This window comes from Miscanthus floridulus, chromosome 17, assembly GCF_019320115.1.
Source record: "Miscanthus floridulus cultivar M001 chromosome 17, ASM1932011v1, whole genome shotgun sequence".
Taxonomy (NCBI): domain Eukaryota; kingdom Viridiplantae; phylum Streptophyta; class Magnoliopsida; order Poales; family Poaceae; genus Miscanthus; species Miscanthus floridulus.
This window is the reverse complement of record NC_089596.1, coordinates 27429889-27457103: the sequence shown is the minus strand read 5'-3', so window position 1 is coordinate 27457103 and position 27215 is coordinate 27429889. Positions and strand designations below refer to the sequence as shown.

The window sequence follows — 27215 nt, the reverse complement described above, 5'->3', positions numbered from 1 at the left end:
GTTTTCTGGATCATGAATCACATGGATCTCCTGTGGATCTACATCATCAATCTTTGCCTGAAGAGGAACACCTCCTTCAGCAGCACCACAATCATTTGCATCAGCATTAGCACATGGTTGTGGGTGAGAACTATTAGCAGCCTATGCGTTGTTAGTGTACTGATGAGGAGGTACTAGCATGTACATTCCCTCATCATCGACACCCACATACTCCTCCTCATTATCAAACATGTCTGGCTCCCTGTCAGGCTCTAGTTCAGGCTCTAAAGGATACTCTGGTACTTCATCTGGCTCAGCAGTAGGCTTGGTAGCAGGGCTAACAGGAGGATTAGGCTGCTCAGCAGGATCTAGAATAGGATTCTCATGCCTGTTGGGATCTGGACTAGGATTCTCATGCTCAACAGGAGGAATCACACAAAGAGGCTCTAGGGTAGCAAACTCATCAACATCTACAACTTTTCTTTCAAAAACTCCTACAATAAGTTGGCAATGCATCTGATCCTTATACATTTCAAACACATCATTCAGCTGGAAGTCATTAACTAGTCTAACGTCTTCACACATCCTTTTGTCAAAGAACCACACACAAGGACTCTGGGTAGGGGAGCATTTGAACTGATTGGTCAAGCTTTGCATCAGCAACTCAAAAGTGAACGATCCTACCTTGACATCCCATTTAATCACCCTTCGTGTAAGCTTTCCTACCATTACCATCTGTAGTACAGAAACCTTCAACTTTAATCTCTAAGGAGAACAACCGAACCCTAGCTCCAAACAAACAATTCGCAAATAAATACACTAGGGTCAGCGTAATTCCTCGACCTACTCGCATCGCTACTCAGACTCAAGAGATTGAAGGTTGGAGATCCATACCTCTCCTCACCGTGCTCCATGTCCGCGGGGTCAGCCATTGCGCTCAATGGAACACCATCGTGAGGTCGCTGGAGAGTAATCGTCCGGGATCCAGGAGGACAACTTGAGGCACGGGTGGCAGTGGAGTTGGCCGATGGCGACAGCGGACTCGGGCGCGGGCTCCAGGACGCCGGCGGCTAGGGTTAGGGTTCCCCCGTTGTCGCCGCGTCGAGAGGACGAGAGAGTGAGAGAAGAGTGAGCGCGAGGAGGAGAAGGGGCTGAGAGATGGAGCCGCGGGTGCAGCGCAGGGCTCTTTCATCTTCGGACGGGGGCAAAATCATCCATACAGAAAAGTGAACAGTGCGCATACGACTGCCAGTGGGCCCAAGCAGCTAGAAGACGTAGAAAATGACGAAACTCAGTGAAACGATGAATTATAATGGTAGATCTCAAAATAGATGAATTTTAATGGTACATCTCAAAGTTCTGAGAATTGTAATGGTACCAATCCAAATAACCCTTTATTAAACAGGGCACCATACTGCACAGTGCACAATCTAAATAATTGGTGTCCTTCACTCACTCATCACTTATTAGCTTGTTTCTCAGATGCCAATAGTTTGGTGCTAAGATCACTGTCACTTTTCGGTGCTTTCTTCATAGCATAGAGTTGAACATACACATCCTTCATCTTGGGTGTCAACCAGAGCGTCACTATACACATAGGCGATAGAAAAAGAACACCTGGCCATGGATCCCACCAGTTATCAGAAACAATGACCATCACTGCCACAATCCCAGCATAAAACAGCAGATACACCACGAAGAAAACATCCTGCGCAGCACAGACAAGTAGCATGAGTGAAAGATTAGTTAAGAGACCAAAATTACATGACGTATCTCAGGAAAAAAGGAAGTAAAATACTTGGTGTGTAAGTTAAACTATATGGAACACAGATGGCAGATATCAGCAAGAGGGAACAACATTGTATTCTTAACTGATGGAAAAGAAAGTTCCAAATGTCAATAAGGTAAGGACCATAACATACTATAGTACACAAGATGCAACCTTCAATTAATATAGCAGCGGGATATCAGTGTTTCAAACAAATTTGAAGCTTAACAGATTTTTTTACTCATTTTTTAATCGAGTTCAACTAGGTCCACCAAGTCAAATTAGATAATAATATACAGCAAACGAGTAACAATCGCTAAGACATGAAAAAGGAAAACCAATTCTATTTTTCTGATCCGAACTCCTGTCACCTACAGTTGTACAGTGGGTTCTGTAAAAGGGCAAGCAGCAACACAATCATCTCCAACGCAGGCTTGTGCTATGTGTGGAGCTAACGGCGAGTGTCAGTTACACGTCAAAGATCGATATTTTGTAGCAAAAAAAGAGAAATTAAAGGGTTTGATAGATCTAGAGAAGAGAAGTGGAAGAAGCGGCCTCACCAGCGTGCGCATAATCAAGCTCGCCTTGCGAACGTCCACGACAGGAACCTCCTCTTCTTCCGCCGCCATCTTCATCTTCAACCCTACGTCGACTTTCTCGGGATCTTTCGGATCCGGTGGATCCAAAGAAGCCTTTGGCATCCACGCTCGGCTCCCGGCGGCGGCGCTAGGGTTTGGGATTTCGGGAAGGGGGCGGATTGAGGACGCACAGGCGCGTGGGGGTGGGGGGCGGCGGCGCACGATTGGGGACGGGACGACTCTCAGCTGGCTCAGCGCACAAAGGATGAGCGAGATAGAAGACCCAAACCAGACGAACGGGACGAACCAAGGGATAAGATCATTGGCACAGGGGCAAAACAATCATAGGCAGTGCAAATATTTCTCAAAATCTCTTTTCTTCTTGTCTACTTCTACCAGAGATTTGGTACCACAAGATAAATAATGACGTTAAAGTCTTTTAAAATGCGAAGAAGAGAAGATATATTTTACTATACTAGCAAACGTGTCCATGCGTTGCAACGGAATCGAATTCGTATAAGAACCAATCAACGCTAGACACGAGTTGTTCTATCTTGTATTAGCGCAGGTCATGAGTACGGGTCATATACAATCTTGCATCACCAAGGACTTATACAAAGGCGACCCCCTCTCCCCGATGATGTTTATTCTCGTAATTAATGTGTTGAATTCACTGATTAATTACGCCATCAGAGAGCAGTTGCTACAACCATTAGCCATCCAAGAGATGAAGCATCGTGTATATCTTTATATGCACTGTGCTATCTTTGAGACCGTCTTTAGTTGATATCCAAACCGCCAAGTCGCTCCTGGATTTGTTTGGTCATGCCTCGGGTCTTAGAACTAATCTGGCTAAAAGCTCAGCCACTCTTATTCATTATTATCGGCATGTTCGTTTCGTCGTAAACGATCGTGGATTATTTACTGCTGGCTGGTTTGACTAGTTTGGTGTGAGAGAAAAATTCTGTTCCAGCTTATAATCCACGATCGTATACGATCGTATAAGCCCAGCCGAACAGGTTGTATGAGGATGATCTGCAGTGCACCTCGGTGATCCTTTTTTGTGCGGTTAAGGAATTCCCTTGCAGCTATCTCGGTCTCCCGCTCACTATAAAAAAAGCCCACTAAATTTGAGCTGCTGCCTTTGGTGGATAAAATTACAGACCATCTTCCAGGTTGAAAGGTTTCTCTGATGAATAGAGCTGGGCGCTTGGTAATGGTTCAAGTGGTGATGACAGGTACTCCCATTTACCACATGATTTCTCTTGACCTTCATAAATGGGTGATTAAAGCTACTGACAAGAGACGACGTGGTTTTCTCTAGGAAGGCAGGAACAGGCTAATGGAGGTAATTGTTTGGTCTCTTGGCCAAAAGTCCAGCTACCACTACAGTATGGTGGTATGGGAATTTTCAACCTTGAGACTCTTGGTTGGGCTCTAAGAACCAGATGGCTATGGGCTCAAAAGACTGTCTCTTCTAGACCTTAGGCTGGTCTCCCAATCCAGGTTCCACAAAATGTTCATTTGGTTGGGAACGGTGAATCAACTCATTTCTGGACTAATCAGTGGTTAAATGGGAAGACCATCCCTGAATTGGCCCCCAATTTGTGCAAAGCTATCCCAAAAAGGTCGGTGAAATGCAGGACTGTAGCTCAACCGTTAACCAATCATCGTTGGGTGGCCGGTATCAAAGTGGTTTTAACAGTACAGGTTCTGGTTGAATACTTATCAATATGGGAGCAAGTGGATGGTGTTGTGCTGCAACAAGATATACAAGATCACCATCTATGGAAGTTGACACAATCCGGCTCTTATTCCAGCAAGTATGGATGAAAACGGGACGGGAAATTCCCGTACCGACCGACACCGTATACCGCATTAACCGATCGCATACTGTTTTTGCAGGAAAAATAGGAAACGGGAAACCGACACCGTATTTTAGGCAGGAACGGGAACGGAATCAATTAAGGAATTTTCCCGACCGTATTCACGGTTCCCGTATTCGGGCAGGAAAATTCCCGACGGTATTCCTGTATTTTGTACACCTAAACCTCATATTCAGCCCACTGATTGATGCAGCCCACGAAACCTCTCGTTCGCCCGCGCCACAGGCCCAGCCGTGCTAAGTTTGGTTGAGGGTCAGCTGCCGTGCTCAGTTGCTGCTACCTGCTGAAATGAGTTGATGAAAAAATAATCCTGCTGCAGGGAATAGATGTAGCAACAACTGCTGCAAAGCGAAAACAGAAAGCAAGCTGCTATGCGGCTGTTTTATAAACTGAACTGAAGGGCTGAAAATCAATGCAGCTGAACAACAATTGATCTGTATTCTGTAGCTGCTCTCAATCTGCAGGATTGAGTTCAGAATAGAGAAACAGCATCACGGGTTCAACATCGAACTAGAAAGTTTTAAGTTGTTACATATATTGATGTTCCCGTTTTGTGTTACCGCTTCCCGATCGTAATCGACACGTTCCTGTTTGAAATATTCCGTTCCCGATATCCCGTAATACCGGTTTCGTTTTCCCGTCCGGCCTTCCTGTTCCCGGCAAAAAAAATATAGGAGCAGAAATGGTTAAGGCATTTTCCCGACCGTTTTCATCCCTACCAGCAAGTCTGTTTATGCCGCTTTCTTGCGCTACAAATTCTTCTCTTGGCTAGCCATTAACAATAGGTGTTGGACAACAGACCGCCTCGCTAAGCGGGGGTTATCCATATATAAACATCTTCTATTTCGGATTTTTCACTAGCAAAAAATAGAAGACGAGAATGGATCTCTAGACTGCGCATGAGATATAAAAAACTGTTGGAGTGCCTAAAGATATAGAAAACAATTTTTATGGAAATAACTCTCCAAATGAGATTTAGAGAGTGAGATTTGAAAAGGCTCTTGGAGATGCTCTTAGTTTTCTGTGTTGGGGCTTTTCTCCGCCTGTTGTACTATTTTTTTCTATCTTCATGAAATGGCATGTAGCTCTCCTGCGTAGTTTGAGGAAACAAATATGAGTTCTAGCATTCAATTTAATTGCTCTTTCATGTGGTTATCGTTTCAAAATAAAGTACGTATTCTAATGTCGAACATAAATTCATAAAAAGATTATGATATAGGAGTTTGCTTCTAGATAAATTTATATTTTCATATTACTATGATATAAATGATTTTTTTGTCACATGCGCATGTCCACTAGACACTAGTACATGAAAACAACAACTAAATGGCTAATACACCGTTGATGTTATATAGCCATGCTGACCGCCACTCACTGCGATGAAAAAAGAAAGCCTGGCCCAGAACCGAACCCATCTCCAGTTCTAAGACGGTCTCCAATGGCGTGACCTAAACACAAAAATGCATCACGCACAGTGTTTTAGGTCCCAAAACACTCCTCCAACGGAAGACTGAAAGCAGCTACGCATTCTGCGTCCTCGGCGAGTTGGAAGGCAATTCTGCGTCCTCGAAGAGAGCCGACCCAAACCTGCAGTGGTGGGCCCGTAGGAGCCGTCGGGGCAGGGCGCGGCCGGCGGGGCGAGGCGGGCTCGAGGACCCTCGTCTGGGAGCAAGGCTGCTCGCGTCTGGGAGTGCCCTACCCCGTGCTTCCCCCGGCGCGGCGAGCTTCCCCGCCGGAGTGAGCGGCGAGCTTCCCCCTGCGCGGCGAGCCCTGCCCCGCGCTGCGGCCCACCTCCCCGCCGCCGCGCGCAGCAAGCTTGCTCCGGCGCGCGGCCCGCCTCCACCTCGGCCACGCCATCCTCCTCACCTCCACCATCTCCCTCCTCCGCACGGGATCGAGCGCGGGCCCGAGCTCCGCCGAGGCGAGGGGGCGAGCTCTGCCGGCGCGGGCGCCACCGGCCGGATCCGGGAGAGAGAGGGTCGGGGAAGAAGAAGGGGAGGGAGGGGGGCCGGATCTGGCCGGGAGAGGGAGGGAAGAAGGCAGGCCGCGTCCGCGGCGGGCGCCGCTTGCTCCGAGCGCCGCGCCGAGGGGCGTCGTGGCCCCGCTGCCGTCGCTGGCGAGGTGCTGCTGCTGCCTGGGGTGGGAAGAGAGTGAGGGAGCGTGGGGATTTGGGGCTCATCGTTGGAGAGGTCAAGAATGGGGTGCGTCGGATATTTTACTATGCGTTACCTAAACGGTCAAATGGGTATCCGATTTGGGTCACGCCGTTGGAGTCAGTCTAATCGATCGCCTCCGCTGCAACGGCCGGACCCATGCTTTCAGCCTGTCATGTGGTTCCTGTCAGACTGGTTGACTCCTTGGCTCTCCCCTCATGCCGGCCGGCCGGCGGCCGGCACAACATCCCTCCCCTGTCGGCCCCGTAGTCCCCGTCCTTCGCAGGCAGTGCTCGCAGTCGCAGCAGCCTGCACCCCCTGTTCTATGCCTTTGTCGCCTAGTCATGGGCTTCCCATGTCTGATTATTACCCATCGATCATGACAACATCTATTTATTCATTTATGTATATACATCAACAAAAGATTGCGAATCAAGGAGGAGAAAAAAAAAAATCAAGAACCAAGATATGCTCCACTCAACCGCCAATAGACTATTTGCTTCATCAGTTCAGGATGCAAGAAGACAATATTTATTATTTGACTCCATGAATTCTTGGATAACCTAAGATATACTAAATGCCTCTAAATGAACTAGGCATGGTATATTATCTGTACCTGCAACACACAGATGGAAATCATGCACATTTTGCAGATTTTTCATTTTCATTGTTTCTGGTTCCTCCGGTTCAGCATCTGTCATTTACCCTGTGCCTTTTCAGAACAGTTTTTCTTTGATCCACAGTACAATAGTCAGACATGCGGATCAACCATTTGAGCAACACCGGCCCAATAAAGTGTAAAGGAACAGTCAGGAAATTTACGAATCGAGGGATAGTAACTCCTTGGAACTACCACGGTGATCTGTTACTGTCAGGTAAGAAATAGCCTATCTATGATATCATGTCTTCCTTATCACCAGTGATCAAACAGGTAGTAAACCATCTTCTCCCCGACCAGGTGGGGCTTCAGCTGTTTGGCAAAAACACTTTGTCCAGATGCACCACCTAACACACTGTGGCATACAACAAAGCTATGTTAAGAGAAGGAAGTCATATAAAACTATCGACAAAAAGGAGAGGAGTCAGTGTCGTTACCCTTGGGTACTTGAATATGACAGCCCATCCAACAACCATCAGGAAAGCCAAGCCGAAGATGACAATTCCCACGGTTGTCACGGATGTAGCTCCCATGCAGATTGTCATCCCACCCCCAAGAATAAGGGCAAACATGATCTCTGACAGGCAGAGTGAGGCCACTAAGCCTAGGGCATGCCTGTTGTTTTCAGCACCTCTCGCAAGACCACTCAGGATAAGGGTGAGAGGGAAAACAACGAACGGAAGAACACCAAATAGAATCTGCTGCCAGCTTAGGGTCTTGTCCGTGGAACCAGTAGTGGTGGGGATGCATACAGATCCTGGCTTAGCCCAATACAGCAGATACGTCGCACTGAAAGTGGTGAGAGCTAAGAGGCCCATCACTGCTGTGTCAGCAAACCTTGGACAGAAATTTGGAAGTTTCCTGAATAAGAAAAATACATATTTTTTATTAGCATTTCATAAATTAATAGGCCTATGGAGATGCTAATTTACATAATGGTGTCATTTTTAATGCAGATGTAGAATTTACTGCCATAAATGATGAAAGAGTTACTCACCCTAGTATGACGTGTCATATGCGGAATGCAAAACAGCAAAAGTTTCAGTGCAGGTAAATACATTTTTTTTGAAACTCAGATAAATACATATATGGCTAGCCATGCAAGGGAAAATTCAGTAGGATGTTGACATTACAATATTACATAGGTTGCAATATTTTAAGTGACAGCATGAGCGCAATCTCTTGGGTGACAAATAAAACAAACCTCCAAAATAAAGGAAAGCAGTTACTTACTTCATCATTGAAGGGGAATAAATCACTCCAAGCGAAGATCAATGCATCTCGTGGCCCATTGTCGTTGTCTATCAACCGGTCCTGCAGCAAAAACAGAAGTAAAGGTCAACATTACATTCAGATATGGAGAAGTTGTATTAAAAGCAGATGTCAAAGTCCATAAAGCAAACATACAACAATGACAAACTATTTCTTAATCGCTTGTTGCCAACTTTGTATAGCCCGCCTGACTTGTTTCTATTTCAAATTTCAACAAACTACCATACTAACCTACTTTCAGTGAATGGAGCCCTATTAGAAAGTTTAAGAATACCCTAGGTTTTAACATTTGTTTTTTCAAATTGTTGTCTAGGAGAACAGGTCAGTCGCAACCCTTTCCCCTCTCCTTCCCACCTCGGCACTCACAACCAGGTGCACCTGTCATCTTAATGGGTTTGTATGCAGCAAATATCCACCTCCTGCTCTATACAAATTCATGATGATGTCGTGCAGACTCAGTGAGACACCTCTGAACTAAAGACTTGAGTGGTATAGAACTACAATTGTGAACTTGGAATGGTACAAAACCAGGTTTTCCATAACCTTGGAGATATTGGGGGCACAGTTTAATAAAATGTTAGGTACACACATTCCAGGGTGACACCATCTGTTTTGCAAAAGGTGGAGCTATAGGTAGCAGCAGCTTAATTGTCCTATGACATGTATTGTGCTCATAGCCACATATTCATAATAGTCATACCCTAAACAACCCCTTATCCTGTTGTTTACTAGTACTCAGTAGCAACTAGTACCAGTTAACCTGAATCTCTGATGATGTATTTTGGTGAAGTAGAGAAGCCATTGGTAAACTAGCTGAATGTAATTGACCACCAGCATGAAGAACACAAAATTGGAAACAATTCATCGGGAATGTGCACCTGAAGATATAATGGCTCAATTAACAAGGGGATGAACGGAGATGCAAGATTAATTTGGAACAAAAACAACCTCTGCTGGCGCTGCCCATCAATCCCCTCCATAACTGGAACCTCCAAATAGCTGCCCCTAATCCCCCCAGCGCTTGCCCCAGCGTGACCAATCATCATCCTACCCACAACATCACTCAGCCTTATGACAGATCAGAGATACGAAACTAAATTTTGCAGAGTTCAGAGTTTCCAACTCCTGACCGTTCCACCAGTGGATTGAGCTATGCGGCACGGCTGCCGGCCAGGGAAACGCTCCTCCCTTCGCCCAATTCCCTAATACCAGATCCAATGTAACGCCCCTTGCTGCGCAACATTACAGAAATTCGATCCAGAAAACCCCAACAAAACCCCGTTCCGCAACATTTCATAATATATTTCTTTCATATGTGTTCCCAGGTAACCATAGCTCCTAATTGACTGATATCTTTTCTGCAATTATGCCAGATATTCACACCATGAGCCAAACTATAAAACTTAAAGACATTATTTCTGACCAAGACAACTACAAGGTTTTTGGTAGACTTATAAGATTATGGGATGCAAAATATGTTACCACAAACTCACTGATCAGCATTGATGGAATACTTCTAGATGATGACGTATGTATGCTAACTAATGTCTCCTTAATATTTTCTAATAACTATGCTCTGTTCACTTTATTTGATGTATCACAGGGAACTATGGCTCAAATCAGTGTTCCAAGAAAGTTAGAAAAAAAATTTCAGGCCAATGCTTTCTGAGGACCAAGTTTACATTTTCTCTGGTGTTACTGCTATTCATCTGAAAAACAGAAGCCACAGCTATCATCACTAAGGTTTCATCCTTCAATTCACACATACCACTAAAGTACATCACCTACAGTCAAGAGGTGCAAACATCCCACACTATGCATTCAACTTCTGCTCCTTTGATGAAGTACCAGCTAAAAGCCTACTTTCCAGACCACTACTCGGTGGGTATATATATATATATATATATACTTCTTACCTCTCTTCTTTGATTTTTTAGGAACAAATTGATAACTTTTTTTTTCTTTTGCCTGCACCAGATTTAATAGGAGTCATCACTGACGTTGGCCCATTTGATTTTGCTGGACCTATGTCGAAGATACAAATCCACGACCTAGAGTATCCATACCTATCCATTTTCATAACAGAACTTATAAACCATCATACAAACTTTTACATTTCTGACATTTGTCTTTGTATAGTGAGCAAGATCAACAAAGTGCTTTGGGACCAAGAAGGTGAAAATTTTGATAAAAAACAAGTCATCGAAAAGTCTCAAGATGGAATCGTTGTAGGAATATTTGCCGGCCTTACTGTATCAAAATTTTTAGGCCAGTCATCTAAGATCATCCTCTAATGCACTCCATTTTTATTATATCTCACAACTAACAAATATCTAAACCTTATGCAGGAAAATATGAAGCATGTTAGTCGCTGAATTCTCACTCTTGGTAGTAGGAGAATTCTTACTCTCATCGAGAGAGGATGACACTAGGAGTTGGGGCAATTTTCTTGTCTATTTCTCACACAAGCTCACACAAATGCCATACCAACCTGAGGGGTTGGGGTTACATATTTATAGGCTGCTAGCCAGCCAAGCATATGCCAAGATGCTAGTCTAAGATGCTAGTCTAAGATGCTAATATGCTGTCCTAGCTAAGATGCTGTCCTCTAGTCTAAGATGCTGTCCTCTAAGATGCTGTCCTCTAGTCTAAGATGCTGTCCTAAAAACAGAAAAAACAGCCACAAGGACCATGACCATGTGAGCATCATAGCCCCACAAAGACCAGCCACACATGAGACTTATCCATCATTCTCCCCCTAAGTCTTGTGCGTCGTCTTGTGGGAGAGTTGAACCATCCCGGTCCTGGAGCAGAGCTCAAGGAACTTGATCCTCCCAAGGGGCTTGGTGAGCAGGTCCGCAAGCTGGTCCTTGGTGTTGATGTAGCTCGCCTTGATGCTCCCTTCCTCCAAACAGCCTCGGATGAAGTGGCACCTCACCCGGATGTGCTTGCTGCATTCGTGGAACACGGGGTTCTTTGCCAGGGCCAGAGCGGACTTGCTGTCCACCCTGAGCTCCACCGCTCTAGTGTCTCTGCCGAGGAGATCACCAAGCAGTCGAGCGAGCCAGAGCGCCTGAGTCGAAGCGGTGGAGGCCGCTATGTACTCGGCCTCGCAGCTGGACAGGGCCACCACCTGCTGCTTGACCGACTGCCAGCTAACGAGGCACTTGCCGAGGAAGAAGAGGATCCCGCTCGTGCTCTTGCTGGTGTCGATGTCGCCGGCGTGGTCGCTGTCGCTGTACCCGACGAAGTGTGCCGCCCCAGGGCACCTCGGGTAGTAGAGGCCGTGGTCGAGAGTACCCGCAACGTAGCGGATGATCCTCTTTACAGCCTGCTGGTGCTCCGTCGTCGGTCGCTGCATGAACCGACTAACGTAGCCGACGGAGAATGCCAAGTCCGGCCGTGTGTGGGCGAGGTAGCGAAGGCTCCCCACAAGACGCCGGTACTGCGTAGCGTCCACCTCCTCCGTCGTGCTGTCGCAGCTCAGCTTCAGCCTCTCCTCCATCGGAGTGAGAGCTGGGTTGCAGTCGGTGAGCCCAGCTAGCTCAACGACGCGCTTGGCGTAGGCGGTCTGTCGAAGCGTGATCCTAGAGTCATCCTGGTGTACCTCGATTCCCAGGTAGAAGGAGAGAGGCCCCATGTCACTCATCTGGAAGGTGGCCTTCATCTCTTCCTTGAATGCCGCCACCTCCGCATCCTTGGTGCCGGTGATCACCAAGTCGTCGACGTAGACACCCACCAGCAGGGCATTACCTCCATTGCCCCGTCGGTAGATGGCCGCCTCGTGCGGGCTTTGCTCGAAGCCCATCCCCTTTAGCGTGGAATCCAGCTTGGCATTCCACGCCCTCGGTGCCTGCCGCAAGCCATAGAGGGCCTTGCGCAGGCAGAGCACCTTGCCCTCCTTGCCGGGGATCACAAATCCCGGCGGCTGGTGCACGTAGACCTCCTCCTTCAAGTCGCCGTTAAGGAACGCCGACTTGACGTCCATGTGATGAACACGCCAGCCCTCCTGGGCAGCTAGCGCAAGGATGAGTCGCACGGACTCCATCCGTGCCACGGGAGCAAAGGCGTCGTCGAAGTCGACCCCCTCCTGCTGCACGAAACCTCGTGCCACCAAGCGAGCCTTGTGCTTGACGATGGCGCCGGCTTCATCCCTCTTCAACTTGTACACCCACTTAAGGGTGATCGCGCGATGACCACGAGGAAGGTCAGCAAGCTCCCAGGTATGGTTCTTCTCAACCGCATCCATCTCCAATTGCATCGCGGCGCGCCATGCCGCGTGTCTCTCGGCCTCTGCAAACGACCGAGGCTCGCCGTCGTCACACGCAAGGTGCAACTGCGCCTCCAGGTCGTGAGGCACCGGTCCCGGCACCGGCTGGTCGCCGAGAAGGTTCTCCACCGTACGGTACCGCAACGGCTCGCTGTCGTGGTACGCGTCGACGCGCTCCTCGTCGTGAGAGAGCGGAGTAGCGAGCTCAACCGGGCCGTGCTCGACACGAGCTAGTGGTGGAGTAGACGTGCCCGGAGTGGTGCCTGTCGGTGCTGGAGTGCGTGGCGTTGCCGGCTGTGGTGGAGCCGACGAGGAGCTCATCGCAGCCGAGGTCCTGGCTGGAGAGCGTGGTGCTGTCGGAGTAGCAGGTGCCGGGGTCGGTGGAGGCTCAGAGACTGGGGTAGACGCGCTCGCCGAAGAAGAACTGCCTACTCCCCCAGCTTCCTCGAAGTGGACGTACTCGACAGTGAAGTCGTCGTACGTCGGAGCCGAGCCGTCGTCCACTGCCTTGTCCCACGCCTATCCTCGCCCTTCGTCGAACACAACGTCGCGCGCCGTGCGCACACGCTGTGTCTTCGGGTCGAGGATGCGGTAGGCCTTCGAGCCCTCCGCGTAGCCGATGAACACTCCCGGAGTGCTCCTGTCGTCGAGCTTGCTGATGTGGCCAAGCTCCTTGGCGAACGCGAGGCAGCCGAAGACCCGTAAGTGGAAGACCGCCGGCTTGCGCCCATGCCAAGCTTCGTACGGCGTCCTGCCGTCGAGCGCCTTGGTAGGCGAGCGGTTGAGGATGTAGACGGCCGTCACCACCGCCTCTCCCCAGAAGACAGCCGGCATCCCCCTCTGCTTGAGGAGGGCCCGAGCCATCCCCACAACCGTCTGGTTGCGCCGCTCGACGACGCCGTTCTGCTGCGGGCTGTACGGCGCGGAGTAGTGGCGCTGAATGCCCTCGTCAGCGCAGTACGACGCGAATTCAGCCGCCGTGAATTCGCCGCCATTGTCGGTGCGCAGCACGCGCAGCTTGCGGCCGCACTCCGCCTCCGCAGCAGCCTACGCGCGTCTGATGGCGTCCGCAGCCTCTCCCTTGCTGCCGAGGACCATCACCCACATGTAGCGGGAGAGGTCGTCGACGAGCAGCAGGAAGTAGCGTCGTCCTCCCGGTGTGGCCGGTGTCACCGGGCCACACAAGTCCCCGTGCACGAGCTCGTGCCTCTCCTTGGCTCGAAAGCTCGCCCGCTGGGGAAAAGGGAGTCGCCTCTGCTTCGTCAACACGCAGACGTCGCAGAGCTGCTCCACATGGTCGAGGCACGGCAGGCCTCGCACCATCTCCGTGGCATTGAGCCGCTTCAGGGCCTCAAAGTGAAGGTGCCCGAAACGCTCGTGCCACTGCCACGCCTCGTCGTCCCGACGAGCAGCGAGACAGAGGGGTTGTGCCACCTGCACGTTAAGGACGTAGAGTCGATTTGCGCTTCTGGATACCTTGGCAAGAAGGCGACGACGACGATCCCAAATCCTCATGACTCCGTCCTCAACCACCACGCGCGAACCGTTCTCATCCAGCTGTCCCAAGCTGATGATGGAGTTCCTCAACGCGGGGATGTAGTAGACTCCGGTGAGCAGCCTGTGCTCACCAGACACGGTGGTGAAGATGATGGAGCCGACGCCCTTGATCTCCACGCCGGAGGCATCCCCAAACTTGACGGAGCCTCGGACGCTAGAGTCAAGCTCGGTGAAGAACTCCCGTCGACCGGTCATGTGATGGGTGGCGCCGGTGTCGAGGCACCACCCGTCAGTCTTGTCGTTGCTGGAGCTGTCGCCGAGGAGGGCGTGTGCTTTTGGCTCGTCAAGGTGGAGGAGAGCCGCTGCGGCCGGTGCCGCTGGAGGTAGCTCGATGCTGGCATGTGCCATGAACAGAGCCGGCTCCTCCTCCGCCTGTGCGACGTGGGCCTGGCCGCGTCGTGGCTGTCGACAGTCCTTGGCCCAATGGCCAAGCTGGCCGCAGTTGCGGCAGGCGTCGTCTCGTGCCGGCTTGTGCCTGCCGGCGGCGCCGCCCTGGGCGCCTCCGCGGGCATCACCCTCAGCACGTCCTCGCGCCCCGGCCTGGGCGTCTCTGCGCGCCTTGCGTGGCTTGCCACGCTTGCGGCCGCCTGTCGCGGAAGAAGGCTCCCCCTTCCTCCGGTCACCTTGGCTGGCAAGCCACTGCTCCCGAGTGAGGAGGAGCTTCCCGCCAGTGGTGATGGGCCCCGAGAGGGACTGTGGCTCATCGCTGTCGACGACCTTGAGGCGACCTATCGCCTCCTCGATCGACATCGTGGAGAGATCCAGCAGAGACTCGATCGAGCGAGCCATCTGCTTGTACTTCTCGGGGACGCAGCGGAAGAGCTTTTCGACAGCTCTCTCCTCGCCGTAAGTGTCGTCGCCGAACTGCACCATCTTCTGCAACAGAGTGTTGAGACGGAGAGCAAAGTCATCAACGTCCTCACCTGGCTTGAAGGCCAGGTTCTCCCACTTCTTGCGAAGTGCCTGCAGTGTGGACTTGCGGGCGCGGTCGCTGCCGATGCGTGCCGCAGCGATGGCGTCCCAAGCCTCCTTGGCAGTCCGCTTACTGGTAAGCGAGAACTGCATCTCGGGCGGGACTGCAGCGATGAGAGCATCCAGCGCCCGTCGATCTAGGTCGTAGTCGACGTCGCCATACCGGACTGCCTCCCACATGTGCCGCACCTGGAGCTTTACCCTCATCACCGCAGCCCACTCGACGTAGTTGGTCTTGGTGAGGGTAGGCCACCCACCGCCGGGACCGACGTCCCTGACAACAGCCTGGAGCCCGTGGTAACCACGGTACCGATCCGGGGAGAGAGAGCCACGCTGCCTGTGAAGGCCGCGCTCTCCATCGACCCGTCCGCCACCGTTGCCGTGCGCGCCTCCTCCAGGAACGCCACCGGCGCGTCCGCGCCTGTCTGGGCTGCCGCCGCGCTCGTGGGCGTGCGCGGCTGCCCCAGGAGCGCCACCGCCGTGCGCGCCTCCTCCAGGAGCGCCGCCAGCGCGTCCACGCCTGTCTGGGCTGCCGCCACGCTCGTGGACGTGCGCGGCTGTCCACTGCGCCGCCCGCGCTCGCGCTGCCTCCCTCTCTAGCAGCTCAAGGTCCGCGTCGGCGGTTGTCGTCAGCGGAATTGGAGCTGCCGATGCTGCCGCGCAGAGCCTCGACCTCCGCCGCCGCCGCACGCGCTGCATTCGCCGCCGCCGCTGCTTCCGCCTCCGCTCTGGCTGCTGCCAGCTCCGCCGCTGCTAGCCTCGACGCCCTTGCCGCCGCCGCAGCGGTCTCTGCCGCCGCTCGCTCGCGTTTCTCTGCCGCGGCAAGTTCGGCCTCCTGCCGACGCCGCGTGCTCGAGGCGACCGAGCGCTGAGACTACCCTGCGGACATGACGCGCTACCGGGGGGCTGCTGCGTGGGGAGAGGGCTGCTTCAGACGAGCTAGGAGAGGAGTGAACAGGAGCGGCCGGAGGAGCTGCTGCTGCCAACAGCTGGGGCTGTTGTGGGGCTGGGAGAGAAGATGAGCAAGAGATGCTCAGGCTACAGGATAATACGGCTCTGATACCAGTTGTTAGTCGCTGAATTCTCACTCTTGGTAGTAGGAGAATTCTTACTCTCATCGAGAGAGGATGACACTAGGAGTTGGGGCAATTTTCTTGTCTATTTCTCACACAAGCTCACACAAATGCCATACCAACCTGAGGGGTTGGGGTTACATATTTATAGGCTGCTAGCCAGCCAAGCATATGCCAAGATGCTAGTCTAAGATGCTAATATGCTGTCCTAGCTAAGATGCTGTCCTCTAGTCTAAGATGCTGTCCTTTAAGATGCTGTCCTCTAGTCTAAGATGCTGTCCTAAAAATAGAAAAAACAGCCACAAGGACCATGACCATGTGAGCATCATAGTCCCACAAAGCCCAGCCACACATGAGACTTATCCATCAAAGCATCCTCAAGTTCTGCAACTCGGGTGTATATTAACTTGGATCTACCTGAGGCGGCCAATTATCAAACAAGGTAACTACCATAAACTACTATATACTTTACAAACAACCAAATTTCACAATCACAACTTCCTTTTAGTGCTATTTTAACGATTAACTATACAACAGCTACAAATGGAAAACACATGCTCTGCAACAAAAGTTGCCTGAGACCATTCAAATGAGTCCTCTACAGACAGCAGCAAAATCACAATATCCAAGAGATATCAGCATTACCAGTTGAATCTTTCCAGGTACAAATTTCCTTCAACCACACAAACAATTGATAGCATAAAAAATTTGCATTAATGATTCTCCTTACTCATGCCTCTCTTTCAACTAATTAGAGGGGGGGGGGGGGGGGGGGGGGGGGGGGGGGGGGGAACCTATAGTTGCATTGCAGAAGTAGCATCCATCATCCAAACCACAAATTGGTACTACAAGGCATGCAAAAAGTGCAAAACAGGATACAATAATACTTCAGATACTACACGAAGTGCATGCCCTTTCCAGTGCAATCCCCAGAGTAATTCGACACTTATTATCATATAACGCCTCTAAAACAACCTTACCAATTTTGCTCCTGACATATTTTTATTATTTCATAGGTTCAAGCTTCCCCTGACAATTAAAGATAATTCATCTGCAATGGATTCAATTGCTTTTTATTCTGTGGCTGAAGATTCAGTTGAGTGCTCTGCTGTGCAAGCTTCACAAAACATGCAGCCTATTCTTAACATAGCCATTGGCAAAAGAAGATTATTTCATATAGGAATGACTAAAGACTCCTCATCAAGGTACTTTATCAAATATGTCATCAAGAAATGCTTCAAAGTTGAAGAAGATGAAACAAACACTCTGCTTACACTTCAGAAATCTCGAACGTCAAAAAGGTTTGATCATTTAGACCACCATAATTTCACAACCTTTATTCCTGTACATATATTTAAGTACATGTTTCAAACTTATTTTTACAGCCAAACAGACCATAACTCGAAGGGACCAACTGACAACACCACTCCAATTACAAACGAAAACCATGCAGTAACTGCCCAGCTGAGGTATCACTTTATTAATCCTAATCATCCGATGATGTATTTTGGTGAAGTAGAGAAGCCATTGGTAAACTAGCTGAATGTAATTGATCACCAGCATGAAGAACACAAAATTGGAAACAATTCATCGGCAACGTGCACCTGAAGATATAATGGCCCAATTAACGAGGGGATGAATGGAGATGCAAGATTAATTTGGAACAGAAACAACCTCTGCTGGAGCTACCCATCAATCCCCTCCACAACTGAAACCTCCAAATAGCTGCCCCTAATCCCCCCAGCGTGACCAATCATCATCCTACCCACAGCATCACTCAGCCTTATGACAGATCAGAGATAAGAAACTGAATTTTGCAGGGTTCAGAGTTTTAAACTCCTGACTGTTCCACCAGTGGATTGAACTACGCGGCACGGCGGCCGGCCAGGGAAACGCTCCTCCCTTCGCCCCTTGCTGCGCGACATTGCAGAAATTCGATCCAGAAAACCCCAACAAAACCCCGTTCCGCGACACAAAAGGAGCAATCGGCATCCGCCAGGAATAGATATGCTATGGAGTGGAGGGAAGGGAGGGGAGAGGTTGGTATTCACCAGGAGTCTGGGTAGAGCGCTCCATCTGCTTCCGCCATGGTCGTGCTCGCCTTCGCGTTCGACAGCGCCAAACCGGAGGGGAGACGCCGAACGGCCGAAGCGAAGAGGGAAGAGACGAGACGAGGCGGGTGCAGGTGCAGCCACAAGAGATGAAGGAGCTGGCGCTCCGCTGGGCCACGTGGGCTCAAACGGCTCTCCCCCTTTAGATCGCGTTCGAACCTCCACAATGAAAAACGGCCCATCCATTACCGCAGGCCCATAGGAGCATGACGTCGGCTCGTTTTTGAGTCCAACAAGGGTTAGATAACTTCATCCATCGTCTAGGCGAGTCTAGTATATTCCCCTAACAAAAAGGAGGGTCTAGTATATAAGGAAAAATAAAGAAAGGTTATAGCATCTCCAACTTCAACCGTTTCTAATAAATTACTTGTCAAAATATATGATTATTTCCCCTAACAAAAAGGAGGGTCTAGTATATAAGGAAAAATAAAGAAAGGTTATAGCATCTCCAACTTCAACCGTTTCTAATAAATTACTTGTCAAAATATATGATTATTCTATCTTCTAAAAAAAGGTTTGTTATCCATCTCCAAATGTTCCCAAAAATTCACCTCCAAAAAATAAAAAAGAGCCCAGGCCCTAGCCACCGAACATGGTGTAGCTGGATACAGACTTTTTTTAAGGAGATAATGTAGGTACAAAAGTAAATGACCAAGGTGGCTCATATTTCCGAACAAAAAAGATTTAAGGCAAGGTGATCCTCTATCCCCGATGTTGTTTAATATTACAGTGGACATGTTAGCGGTTATTATTGATAGAGCCAAAGAAAATGGGCAATTAAAAGGGTTATTTGGTTGTAAAGTGGGTACATATTCCTTTCGATACTACATTCTGCCAATGCATTACAGGAAACTTAATAACAATGATTGGAAAGGAGTTGAGAAAAGAATTGAAAATAGGTTGTGTAGTTGGAAAGGAAAATTGTTATCTACTGGGGACGACTAGTGTTGATCAACAACAGGTGTTGATCAATTCTGTCCTATCCAATTTACCGATGTTTATGCTTTTTTTTGAAATACCTAGAGGGGTACTCAAGAAAATTGAGTACTATAGATCGAGGTTTTTCTGGTAGTATATCAATACAAGAAACGATATAGACTAGCAAAGTGGTCTATTCATTGCCAACCAAAAGAGCAGGGTGTTTAAACTTTGCAATGAAGAGGGTTTATGGCAAGAGTTGCTAAATAAAAATATATTTTTAAAGACAAAACTCTACCAAATGTTAAATTCTCACTTTTGGATGAACCTGATGGATGTGAAGGACTAATTTTTTAGCCTAGGAAAGTTTTAATTTAGATGATGAATCCCGAATTAGGATCCAGGAAGATACTTGGTTGGGCAGACATTCGCTGAAAATGGAATATCCAAATCTTTTTCATATTGTTCGCCAAAAGCATGCTATGGTTGCACACACTCTTAGTATAGTTCCTCTTAATGTTTTGTTTAGAAGGGCATTACTAGAAAATAAGTTGCTATAGTGTAATATCCTTGTAGCAAGAGTTGCCAACATTTATTTATCCGATGAGAGGGATACTTTCTTTTGGCTTTTGAAACCTAATGGTTCATTCACAGTAAATTCTATGTATCGACACTTTGTTGACATGAGGATCAAAGTTACTATGGATTTTTGGTGTGTGAAGCTAACTTTAAAAATAAAGATTTTTCTATGGTTCCTAAAATGTGAGGTTGCTTTAACCAAACATAACTTAGCAAGAAAAAATTGGCATGGGGATATATCTTGTGCCTTCTGTTCCTAGAATGAAACAATTCAACACGTTTTTTAATTGCCTTTATGCATAGTTTCTTCTTTAGTGTGTGGTATACATTGTTTTAGGCATAAGACTAGCTTTGGATGTTATTGAGATTTTTCATAGATGGTACAAACAAGGATCTGAGACAAACAATTCTTTGTTGTCAATAGGAGGTGCAACCATTTGTTGGTCAATATGGCTTACAAGAAGTAAAGTTGTTTTTGACAAATACCAACTTAAAACTTTTTTATAGGTCTTGTTCAGACGAACGCACTGGATATCGAATTTTTTACAATTTGGCCCTTTTTTTTGAAAGTTTCTCACGAATAGACCCCTGGCGGAAAGAATTCAGGAAATGGACCCTTAGCCTGGCGCCATTGATGCTAGCGCCGAGCTAGGTACCAGCGTCTCTGGCACCGAGCTCCTAGGCACGGTCGATGACCTGCCAGGGGCTCGACGCCAGAGTGACTGGCGCAGTCACTCTGGCGCCGAGCTCGAAAATATCTAATGGGCCCACGCCTTTCCTCTCTTCTTTTCCCTCTCTCGCCCTAGCCGAGCACTGCTGCCGCCGCCGCCGCCCTTGCCCGTGCCACTGCGCCCGCGCCCGCGCCGCGCCTAAGGCCACGCCGCGCCGAGCCCTTGGTGGATGTTTTCTATACCGGCAGCTGTGCGAGGGGTGTCGTCGGTCTTTGTCCAACTCGTCACTTGGTGGATGCGTGTACCTGTTGCAGCTGTGGATGTTACAGCTATGAAAGGGAAGTTAGCAGCGGTTACAAGGACGACGGATAGGACGACAACAACAATAGTGTCAATTCACAGGAGGCACTCTGCAATGATCCATATTACACCTACCCTAACCACAAGAACAAGGGGCCTCCCCCGTCACCCCCGCCACCACCACCACAAAAAATGGGAGGCTACTATGGAGAAGGTGCAACACAATTTGCTATGTGGCCACACTACTAGGATGACTTTATCTTTTTCACATGTATTCAGGTTTAATTACCTAAGGCATGTTAGGTTTAATTACCTAAGGTATGGTTTAATTACCTAAGGCATGTTAGGTTTAGTCGAAGGAAACTCTGTACCTAGGTTCGGTACATGTAGTCACATGTCATTTGATGTATTTCGTGTATTGATTTATATAATGCCGTACGTCGTTAGGTTTTTTTGCAGCACGTGTTCACATTTCAATACATCCGTATCATTAAGAGGAATATTAAGACCATAGATAATGAAAACAACCACATAATAAAAAGTTCAATACTATGACACATTACACAACATATTAATACTACAACTACGTGCCGATAGTAGACATAGGGGCAAATGCACTTCCAAATCCTCAGTCTGAAACGTACTGAGTAAGCAACTCATCATCCGAGTACCAGTCCTCTACTACAACCCTATTGCTGTGGCTAGGCTCAACTGCGTTGCTCTGACCTGCCTATCGCTTGTAGTAAGCGGCCTCCACTTCATCTGCGCCCGCTGCGGCCTAAGTGAAGAACGCGTCGTCATTCTCCTCCGCTTGTAAGTCCGCCTCTGCTAGAGCAATGAGCTCGCTCAGTCTGCCAGTGTCATCCTCAGGCTCCTATGCCTGCATGCCCACCTCTGCTAGAGCGATGAGCTCGCTAAGTCTGCCAGTGTCATCCTTAGCCTCCTGCGCCTGCATGCCCATCTCTGCTAGAGAAATGAGCTCACTCTGTCTAGCAGTGTCGTCCTCATCCTCGTCTCCCTCATCAGACAACACAATCGGTGATTGAACGGTGCGACCAGCTCGCAATCTATGGTCATCTAACTTCTTCTCCTCATACCTTGCACGAGCCACCTCTGCGGCATGTTCTCCGTTGCAACCAATCCCTTCATGTATAAATGCAATCAGTTAGTAACGCGATTATATTACATTTAAAACCAGGCAATGAAAAAAAAAGGTTTTCAAGCACTCACTGGCACATAATGAAGCAACATGCTCGTTCAAGATCTGCATCTGTACTCTTGTCTCCTCCCTTGCCTCATTCCTTGCCCTCTCTTCCTCTAACGTCATCCGCCTCTCCAATCCCCATTTGTTAAGCCCAACATCGATCGGGTTACAAATACCGCACTGTCTAGCAAACTCGTGCATCTTTTCTTTGTGATGTTTAATGAATAGGTTGACGTAGTCAGGTCCATATCCCCTCTTCCGTGCAATTAGTTGCCTCTTCTTTAGTTCATCCACGAACTTAGCTTGACCATCATAACATTCCTAACTGCATTTCCTAGTGCTCTGTTCAAAAGAAATATTATATCATATATGTCCTAGCAAAACAAACAAAATACGATTTCATGTTTACCAGAAAAATAATGAACCTCATCATAATAAATCATATGGCCGCAATAATGGCTTATTCCAAGCTCCGAAGGGACTAGGCCATAGTTGGATTTTACAGCACATTCGCACATGACAGGAGGTGCTTTGTAGATTACCCTTTCTTTCTTCTTTTCCTTAACCCTCCGCGATTCTTCTGGCCATTGGTTCTTAGGACCATACAACCACTCCTTGAAATGCCACTTCGCCATTGAAAACACCTAAATAATGATACATTAGTACATGAACACATATAGCTTAAGATTTCAACACATACACTTTGCACTTACTTCATGCTTGTTTGAACACAAACTCCAATGTATTCTCAGGGTTTATCACAGCTCGATCTCCGCAATCGCACAGAGGAGGTTCCTCGAGTCGTCTAACTACGGCTAAGTGCTTCTCCTTAGCCATCATTGGCGGAGGGTTAGGGGGGTGGAACCCACCGCTTGAAGTGCTCACGTGGATGTCTCCCTCTAAACCAATCATCGAAAAAGAGGTACCTAGGATCAAACTTGTCTGCACCATCGATCCACTGAAAGAAAAAGCACCTCTCATGGTCCTACACAATGAGATTCCAATAAAATATTAGTAGCATACTTACACAAATAAAGAAAAAGGATAGTGCAAACAATTTCTTACATTAAACCGACTACATGTGTAGAAGCAACGCGCCGCTGTGTTAGGATGTTTGGATTGAAAAACATGGGCCGGGAAACCACAGTCACAGTTAGGGATAGGGAGGTCTGGAGGGACGGGGGCATCTTTGCTAGACGCGTCGTGGTATAATTCTCGAGGACGACCCCGTTTTTGCCAAAACTCCTCCCGAAACATTTCTTGCATCTAACAAAATGGATGTAATTTAACAAACATAAATAAAAACATCACAAATAAATATCAATGAGAACCATAACTACAATACAACCAATTTCGTTCTAAGAACCGAAAGCAGTTAATATTAAACCCTAAACCTAGAGTTTCTCATTTGATCCACAACAATGAACCCATAACATAACTACATGCGTCTAGGTTTGCTAGCTTTTTTCACGCCTTGGAATCAACCTACGGTTGTATAATACATATATTGAGGGATACAATGAAACCCTAAGTGATGACGATTCTTAGGTTCAAAAATCCGACTAATATATACCAAATCGATGCGAAAAAACAAGGAGGGGAGCGAGGATACCTTGCTCTCGAAGATCTACAGATCAAATCAAGGTTTTCAAGGTCCAATATGACAATTTGTGAGGTAGGGTGAAGTAGGGAGAGAAAAACCCGAGAGGGAGGAGAAAGAAGAGGAAGAACGCTCGGGCAAGAAGGTTGGGCCGGGGTTGGCGTCGAGCCCCCTGGTAGGTCATCGACCGTGCTCAGGAGCTCGGTGCTAGAGACGCTGGCGCCTAGCTCGGCGCTAATGGCGCCGAGCTTAGGGTCCATTTTCTGAATTCTTTCCGTCAGGGATCTATTTGTGAGAAACTTTTAAAAAAAGGGCCAAATTATAAAAAATTCAGCACTGGATACGACATTGGGCGCAACTACAACTGTGTGCGATGACAAGAAAGAACAGATTCACCAAGTGTGCCGGGAGCTAGAAGCGACGACTATGCATTTCTTCGCTTTCTTTGGATGGCCAAACAATGTTAGAACTGAATTTTAAGTTGAACGTGTTTTATGTTAGTTTAAGCTTATGTAATAAGATCTGATTCCCTTAGTTCTAAGGGATGAAGCCGGATTCAATTCATCTAAAAAAATATGTCGCACCGTGCGTCAATGTCACAACGTCGGCCTCTCGACCACCACCTTTCGCAGGCTACGACGATCTTCACGATCGAGTGCCCGCACAACGGCACTTTGTCTGGAGGTTCGCTTGTGGTCCACCTCCGTGACGGTGAGGTCCTACTAGAATAGCATGTCATCCATGTGGTGCTGCATAGCGACCCCGTCCCCATCATCAGGGTCTGCGTAGCCAGAGGCGGTGTTTGATAGGGTTAGCGTGTACATGAAGCTCGACACAATCCCACACCAGCCCAAGTCAGAGCTAGAGGTGGTGTAAACCAACAAGCGCCATGTACGAGAAGGTATGGATCAACACTAATGAAAAGCTTACCTCTCCATAGAAGAAAACCATGGTTTTCATAAAGATGAAACTTGAATGGTCTCAAGATGAATATTATTGTAAAGAAAACTCATGGAAACAATATAGTTCAAGCAAAAGACAACAATACAAATGAAGTAGATTTCAATATATGTTTATTGTTGGTTCAGATCACTATATGGCTTGTGATGGCTTGAAAGGTATAGCAAGGAAAGGGCTTAAAGGGACTAAGCAAAGGTGAAGGGTAAACGGTGGCTTGGACACCAATGGACCATAGCTAAGTGTCGATGCGGGACCCATAGGATACCCCGCAAAGGACAGAGAAGATCTAGTCTAACTAGGATTCTTCCCCTGTAATCTTAGTAGTATAACTATTAAGCAATCCTACTAGGATATCTCATTATAAACCGACTAGGACTCTGGTCTCCTGACTATATAAAGGAGGGCAGGGCTCCTAAGACAGGGAGAACAATTGTACAACACAACACTTGAGAATCAATCCAACGCAAAGGCTAAGGCCGACTGGACGTAAGGTTATTACTCGATCTACGATCGAGGGCCTGAACCAGGACAAATCGACTGTGTCTTGCGTTAACCATCGTGTTCGGCATACGCCGAAGCCCGAACATACTGCCCCGGGTACCCCCGTGGTAGGCTAGCAAGAGGATCGGGGGCTACACTCAGTGAGTGCACTTTTTCCTCGAAAAAGCGCACGTCACCAAAAGATTTCCTCAACGCAGACCACTTCAAGACATTACGACAAAAAGAACCCGGAACGATCCATATTCGAGCTCTTTTTAAAACTTCAACGAACAATCAGAGCAACTTCAAGACAAGATCCTCCAGCTCCTTGTTCCAAATAGCAAGAGGCTCGGGGGCTACAACTAGATGGATGTATTTTTTCTTCAAAAAGCACTCGCGACTCAAAGATCCCAAGAAGCGCTACAAGGTTTCACTCCAGAAAGCACTCGCGACTCAAAGATCCCAAGAAGCGCTACAAGGTTTCACTCCAGAAAGCACTCGGATGACATTTTGTTCCTACTCAACAAGACTTGAAGGAGCAGAGCGAGACTTTCAGAGCTCAACCATGAAGTGCTCGAGGGCTTGTCGATGCGGGACCCATAGGATACCCCGCAAAGGACAGAGAAGATCTAGTCTAACTAGGATTCTTCCCCTGTAATCTTAGTAGTATAACTATTAAGCAATCCTACTAGGATATCTCATTATAAACCGACTAGGACTCTGGCCTCCTGACTATATAAAGGAGGGCAGGGCTCCTAAGACAGGGAGAACAATTGTACAACACAACACTTGAGAATCAATCCAACGCAAAGGCTAAGGCCGACTGGACGTAAGGTTATTACTCGATCTACGATCGAGGGCCTGAACCAGGACAAATCGACTGTGTCTTGCGTTAACCATCGTGTTCGGCATACGCCGAAGCCCGAACATACTGCCCCGGGTACCCCCGTGGCAGGCTATCGGTGATAAAACATCGACACTAAGGTAAGAATAGAGTACTTGCATTGAGTCTTGCACAAGTCAAGCTATGAGAAGTGATATTGCGAGAATGATCAAATGATTGATGAATTAGTTGATGAAAGTAACTTGAAGCTATGCTTGAACTCTTATGTGGTGAATTAGTTTGGTCACATGCTCAATCTATGAAGTGATGAAAGCCCTCAAAGTATGAATGATCAAGTGTTGGTAAGATATTAACAAGGAAGGCTCAGGATGCATGGAGTTTATTGTTGTTATATTTTATTTTGAGTAAATTACACCAGAGGTACACCAACTATGGAGGTGAGTGCAAACTAGTCCAACAATTTGTAAATTGTGTTTTTGGTAGAAGAACTAGGCTAACACGAGCATGTACAGTCACGTTGACGTATTTTGGCCCTCGTTAGACGATGAGCTTGACTTGGGTCGTTCGGATGATGGCTCATTTGAACTAGAACTCTGCTCTAGCCTTTGCGCTAGCTGGCTCAGTTCCAGCCTTCCGTGCTGAACCCAATCGGCTTGGTCGTAGGGTTCTCGGCGTCGGCAAGCCGTCTCCTACAACTGTGCCGCCTTCTCATATGTAAACAGCAGTTGCTGCTGCCCCTGCTTACTGAAGGTTGCCATGTGGTGTGCTATCTGGTTTATTTCTTCTAGCATCTGAAGGTTGGCTGAAGGACAGAGTGTCACGGCTTCAGTCGAAGGAGCTAGACAACAACAAGAAGAAAATGTTTATCCAGCATGTAACTAGAGATGGCTGTCAACAAACCAATCTATGCAAGCTGTACCACAGGAATCATAATCTCTAATGACGATAAGAAATAGATATTTTGTATTGCTAGGATCTAAGTGTCTGATTCATTTGGAAAAATCTGGAAGGTGAAATGTTGTCGGAAAATGTTCATATTCTGTTAAAAAAACATTACAAATTCCTCATTTAATCATCACAGGTGCAGATTTAAGTCTTCACGAGTTGGGACCTCTTGACTCAAGTTCTCTCTTGGAGCAGACTGACTATTGTTCAATTCTCCATGTGCAACATGAGATTGTTCTCCATTTCCAAAGAACAGGAAGTTGAAACCTCTTGCACTGCCTTGATGTTGGTTTGGCACCTCCATATTATCATCATTGCCTTGATGTTGGTCAGGGAACAGATGCACATATCATCCTTACGTGAAAATAGAAACACAAGAAAAAAACGAAGGTAAAGCCAAGGAAATTGGATATTGAACGTAGTCAGGAGGACCTACG

The 27215-nt window shown here is 48.0% G+C and overlaps 1 long non-coding RNA gene across 1 annotated transcript; it reads right to left on the bottom strand.

The window, feature by feature from the left end:
• Positions 1-7747: 7747 nt before the first annotated feature.
• On the bottom strand, positions 7748-18321 carry LOC136516993 (uncharacterized). Its single transcript, XR_010774157.1, has 3 exons — positions 18218-18321; positions 8256-8336; positions 7748-7883 (listed from the first exon to the last, which is right to left on the bottom strand). It is a non-coding gene; the product is annotated as an uncharacterized lncRNA (long non-coding RNA).
• Between the last annotated feature and the right edge of the window lie 8894 nt (positions 18322-27215).